Here is a 6,455-nt window from a genome sequence, read left to right as displayed (position 1 = left end):
CACAAATTCGGCACCTGTCAGAGACTGGGCAGAGGAGGAATGGTGAAGACCGCCTCCCCAGCCTGACCCTTCCAGGGAGGGGAAGTGGAAGACAGTTTAGATTTACAACAGGGGTTTGAGGGAGGTCACAGCTCAGAGACAGATGAGGGGGGAAGTTGGGAAATAAAGGGAGAGGAGGAGGAGGAGGAAGCAGCACGGGGGAGAGACAACTGATGGACACAGTGTCTTTAGAAAGCGTTCCAGACCCACCCCTCTCTCCCAGAACCTGGCAAGCCTTGAAAGTAGGAGAGCAAAGAGCTCAAAGACAGAGGGCACGTAGAAGTGACGAATGAGGAAGTGGGAGAGACGGGTGTGTGTGTGTGTGTGTGGAGATTCACTTGGGACAACGCCATTATCCAAGGGGCTGGGTTCTATAGCCTCTCTCTGTAAATACTAAATAAAAAGAAGACGGTAAGAAACATTCCCTTGTCTTTGTATGTTCCTGGCAACCAGCCGGGAGTTGCTGACAGCAGCCTGACAGTACAAATGCAAGCTCCTGACTGGAGCTCCCGAATGCAGACCCCCACCCCCACCCCGCCTTGAAAATGGGACATGCAGTCAGCACTGAGCAGCTGATCAGTGCTGATTTCAAGCGTCACTGGGTTCAGCTGCATGGGAGCTCCCTACTGCAGCCTATTCCTACCAAAATCAAGGACTGAGATGGTAAGACCAGCTATCAGCAGGTCTTTGCAGCCTGGCTTGAAGTTAATTCATTTCCATAAGACAGGTCCTTATAAAAAAATATATCAACATGGCTTAAAGAATCCCAGCTAAAATAATATAACAAAGAGAAGCAAACCCATGAAGTCTAAATTATAACTTTTTCTTTCAGAAATGTCCCAGATGTTTACATAATTCTTGACATTGCAGGTGAGAAGCCTGTATGGAAGGGTAATAAACTGGTGCTAATTTTGCACTCAGTAAAAACTGGAAAGCCTATTTCAGCCTCAAGATACCTAAACTTCCACTACGATATAAGATGATATAAGCCCCCCCCCCATGCAGCTTGGGGTTTTTCCCCCCTTCTCTTCTTTTCAGGAAAAATAACACAGCTTATCAAATTACATCACCATGTCCTCCAAGGGACGCAAAAGGACATGTTAACTCCAAAAGGCAGGTAGGATCGTGGGATGCCCATATACTAAATTATGGTGAAGGCTGACCATTGTTTTGAATCATTATGGCTCTAAAGTACACTATTTTGTGATTCAATTGACTTGTAAGTGGATACCTGTCATCTCTTGTCAGCTCAAGAGTAATGTTCAACTTGGGAACAGAGCAGAGTGAAGCTGAGAGAGAGAGAGGGAGAGAGGGGAATGCTTATAAAGCTTTAATAGAAGGTTTTTCTCTTTATAGCAATGAAGAACTAGCAGACTGGAAAGCTCAGAGGATTGATTGTTGGCTGTAGGAATGTTCACTTCTAGATAAACATTCTGAATATGCCCCATATCTACACTAACATGACAGTTCTTTTTCTTAGCCTAGGGGGAAAATATGATAGTAATCTTTTTTCTACATGAATGATTGCAAAAAACCCCACAATACCTATTACAATTGCCATTCATGTTAACAGGCTACCATGGAGAATTAGGACAAAACTCACAAACCACAGCTGGAAATGAGAGTGAGGAATATGTGGTCCTCCAGATGTTGAAGAACCACACTTCCCTTCACCCTTGATCATTGGCCATGCCGACTGGGACTGAAAAGAGTCCAACAACATCTAGGAACATTTGAAGAGTCCTGCTGCATCTGGCCAAAGGCTCATCTAATCCATCGCTCTCTTCTTATAGCAGCCATCCCGGTGCCCATGGGGAGCCTGCAGGCTTGATCTGAGCACAACAGCACTTTCTCTACTTGCAATTCCAAGTAACCAGCATTCAAAAACTTAGAGACAGTGGAGGTGGGACCAGCGGCGTAGCGTGAGTTGTCAGCACCCGGGGCAAGGCAAGTAATTTGCGCCCCCTAACCCGGGGCAAGGCAAGTAATTTGCGCCCCCCCAACCCCTAACCTGCCGATCTGAGTCGAGTTGCTGCTGGCGCTGCCGCCCAAACCACGCCGCTTGCCCGGAGGAGGAGGGGGGCAGAGAGGCGAGGAAAATGCAACATGGCCCAGCAGCTGCAGCAGCAGCAGCGGAGGCGGGGCTGTGAGGAGGGGCTGCCTGGCACGTCCTCCGCGGCCCTGACGCGCGGGGCTGAGAGCCGCTGCCTGCCGGACGCCTTCAGCCCGGGTGCGCGCACAGCTCGTCGGTTCCACGAGACATGGGGCTCTGCTACAGCCTGCGCCCGAGGCTCTTCGGCAACTCCGGAGGCAGCGAGCGCGCCCCCCCAGATGTTGCGCCCGGTGCGGCCGGCCCCCCTGGCACCCCCCACGCTACGCCACTGGGTGGGACATATAATTTGGGAATTCCCCAAGTTTCATTATGAGCTGTATCTGTCCTGATAAGATCTGGAAGGCTGCGGGTTCACCATTCCTGCTCTATAGTGATTGTCATAAAATTCTACTCAGTATTGATCCAGAGTAGAACCTCAGCAAATAGTTAGCAGAGTAACAACTTAAACACGGTGCAGGATTCCCCCAAAATAGACCAGAGGCAATTATATTTCACCCAGCAGAGCTTTACTGCTACTGAAGGCAAATGAGCATAATGGTCACAAATCCAATACATTCAGGATTGGCACTGTCCATAAGAAATCCAGGTGCAGCAGACTTAACTTAAACTTACAATAACGTATAATAAGTCTAAACCTTAACACTAAGCATACTATGTGCAGAACACCACACCAGAAGGAAAAGAGATAGAAAAAGAATGTGTTAACCCAGGCTCCTTCTGGCCTTACTTTTATAGTCAGCATGACCTTGACAGAAAGAGATAAGAGACCCAGTTTAAACCAGCTGTACTCAGCTTCTCTGAATGAATAACCCGAACATCATGAACCTTCTGTTTGTTTCTTTCACACAGAGAAGATTCCAGAACCCTCTTGAATTAATTAGAATAGGAAAGATCTCTGCATATCAGATCAATACTTTCTGTACTAAGAAATGGATATCATGCATTTCTTAAATGATATTACCAGTTTGGAAAACATACAAATCAACAGGGATCCTGGTGGAATCCTGAATGCATTCCCACCAGATTTCCTTCTCTTCACCTTTATTTTTGTTTTACCGTTTTCCAGGTGCATATGTCGATTATGACATTTGTAAGGAAAGATGGTATAGAGTGTGGTGGCCATGTCCCTGCTCTCTCACATAAAGTGTGGAAAGCCATAGTTGAAAGTTGACCCTCTACCTATTCCTTACTGCAATCCAAATCTTATCTGTTTGCACAGGGTATAGTGATGGGGATGGGGTGGAGATTTGCTTCAGTTCCCATTTAAAGGCAAACCTAGCTAATTTGCACTTTCCAAAATAATACAGAAACAGAAATGCCGCCATCCTTTGACAGTCACACTTTTCTGAATTTTGCAATGCAGTTCTTTAGCCAAGTAATGTGTTTGAAAATGCAAATACTGGGCTAAAGAATACAGAAAAATGTGTATATCAGTGAAAATAACATCTGAGGTGCATTTATTTTAGGGGAATTTGCTCTGCAAAAAAATTGTGTATTGGGCAAAACTGCATGAAAATATGTGCATATTAAGAGAAATTAACAACCAAATGCTGATGAATTTTCAGGAGGACTTTAAAAGAAAAACACACAAACAGATTTGGAAATATGAAGAATTTAAGACCTGAAAAATGAGAAACAGGGAAAACTGAAATTATCAGTTTCACCCATCAGTCCGGCTGCATGATAGCATGGTAAAAGGAGGCAGGACCGCACCACACACCAATCAACCATAGAAGGCAGAGGCCAACAAGTGCAGAGAATAGTTAAGTTGTCTAGCAGAACATCCCTGGGGGAAGAGGTGCCATAAAAGGAACATGCAATAGAACAGCATTCCCCTCTGGTTTTCCTTTTCACAGGGAAGGTAATTCCTCCAAACATGGCTAGCATATAGTGGGGGGGGGGGGCAATCAGGCTTACTGGCTGCTCTTAATGTCATTTGAACTTGCACCCATGACGAATGAAATGCAGTTGTGGTCTTTATATAGAATGAATTACCTATGTTTCTCTCTTTAGTTTTCTTGCAAAAGGATGTTCTTGCACTTCTCTTTCCTCCTTTCCCTGGAATTAAATTACGATAGTAAATGGTAAAATCATTGATTGGAAGTGCCAGATCCCAAACGTTGTCTCCCACTTCTTTAATTTACACCCCCTCCCCGAACCCCTCTTAGTGGAATCGATCTAGCATTTTTTGCTTGCTCAGAACGGAGAAATTAACACAGGCAGCTACTTTATGGCACGTGAGATGATTGGCTGGTTATCTCTTGACTGGCAGTGGTGCTCTAGGCTCTGAGGGCAGAACCATGCCATACATCTTAAGCATATCCAACACACATTTAAAGCACATGACTTCCTCCAAGTCTTCCTGGCAACTGTTGTTTCGCCTTCACAAAGCTACAGTCCTCATTTCCCTTAAACTACAGTTATCGTTATTTGTTTGGGCAGTGCTATTTTTCTAGAAAAAGAGATGCCAGAACTTACCATGAACTCACCTTGTTCTCTTATAATGGCAATGGTGCCCACTTGAGAGGTGCCGGAACTGAGTTCTGGAGAGTTCCGGCTGAAAAAAGCCCTGCTTTTGGGCAAGGTATGTACTTTAAATGTGTGTCGGATGTGCTTTAAATGTGAGGTGTGCATCTGTCCTTAAGAATGAGGTCTTTCCCAACCATATTACCTCACATTATTTTAAATGGAGATGTGAGGGATTCAAATTGAGGTAGGGAGAGCAAATGCTCTGCCACTGAGCTGAGCCTTCTGGTTACCTTTGGAGGCAAGAGAAGGCTTCTGTTTATGAAAGAAATCCGTACCACACAATGGAGTGATAGCCAGCAACCTGGATGGCTTGAAAAGAGGATTCATGGAGAATTGCCCTGTCAGTGGCTAACAGCCACAATGACTACATTTTGTCTCCACTATGTTTCTGATTCCAGAAAAACATCTACTTCTGCTTCTGTTCCAGAAAAACATCTACTTCTGCTTCATTGACTATGCAAAAGCCTTTGACTGTGTCAACCACAGCAAACTATGGCAAGTTCTTTAAAAAATGGGAGTGCCTGATCACCTCATCTGTCTCCTGAGAAATCTCTATGTGGGACAAGAAGCTATAGTTAGAACTGGATATGGACTGCAAGAAGATCAAACCTATCCATTCTGAAGGAAATCAGCCTTGAGTGCTCACTGGAAGGACAGATCCTGAAGCTGAGGCTCCAAAAAGACCCTTATGTTGGGAAAGATTGAGGGCACAAGGAGAAGGGGACGACAGAGGATGAGATGGTTGGACAGTGTTCTCGAAGCTACTAACATGAATTTGACCAAATTGCAGGAGGCAGTGGAAGACAAGAGTGACTGGAGTGCTCTGGTCCATGGGGTCACGAAGAGTCGGACACGACTAAACAACAACAATGTTTCTGATTACCAGTTGCTGGGAATCGCAAACTGGGGGAAGCACTAGTGCCCTCAAGTCTTGGCTTGTGGGCTCCCCATAAATGGTGGCCATTGTGAGAACAGGATGCAAGGCAAAATGGGCCGCTGGCCTGATCCTGCAGGGCCCTTTGTAACGTTCTCCTTCTGATGCAACTGTCAAATCCATTCACTGGATCCAATGGAGCCTTGTTTGCAGGGATGTCACAAATTTGCTCCTCTTAAATTCACAGCTCTGTTGGCACCACACAGGTTTTTGTGTTAATTAAAGAAATGGTATTAAGAGCTATCGCTTTTGGCACTTTCCTTCTGTGCCACTGTTTTATTTATAGCTCTCTTCCTAGACCATGCCACTATTTTATTTATGCTATAAATATATAAATATTAATGCAAGGAAAAAGTTTCCATTGTGCTATTTAAAAAAGGAGGGAAAACGAAATAAAAGAACACTCTGTGTGATCCATGCTTATGAATGCCAAAAGTCATATTTAGCAGCAGTTGAAACCCAGGATAGCTGAATGCATTCGCTCTTTGCCATCTCCATCATAACTATGTTACAAACTGGGTAAAAAGTATGGGGGGAGGGACACTTCATTTTCACCATTTTCCTGGCATTCATTCTTCCTTGGTTGCCTCCAGAGTATCAATATTTTGTGGGAAGGATTCAACTGTCTCCCAGAAATTAAATTAAAGCGAGGGCTGTGCACAGCCCCTTGATCCGATTTTAGGGTCCAATTTGGCAATTTGAATTAGCCTTGGCCCAGTTAGGAAAGCCATCGGGAAAGACACTAAAAGGTGTGGGACTTAAATTGATTGATTGAGAGATGTGTAACTTCTGTGCAAACAAAGCAGGCTGAATACTTATTGCAATATAACCTTTCCCACA

General features: G+C 44.8%; 1 long non-coding RNA gene across 1 annotated transcript; it reads left to right on the top strand.

The window, feature by feature from the left end:
- Positions 1 to 705: 705 nt before the first annotated feature.
- LOC308459666 lies at positions 706 to 5,854 on the top strand. Its single transcript, XR_013978267.1, has 2 exons — positions 706 to 909; positions 5,109 to 5,854. It is a non-coding gene; the product is annotated as an uncharacterized lncRNA (long non-coding RNA).
- The last annotated feature ends 601 nt before the right edge of the window (positions 5,855 to 6,455 follow it).

This window comes from Podarcis pityusensis (assembly GCF_964106645.2).
Source record: "Podarcis pityusensis genome assembly, chromosome: 12".
NCBI lineage: Eukaryota > Metazoa > Chordata > Lepidosauria > Squamata > Lacertidae > Podarcis > Podarcis pityusensis.
The sequence above is the reverse complement of the archived record's forward strand: the minus strand, read 5'-3'. Positions and strand labels throughout refer to the sequence as shown.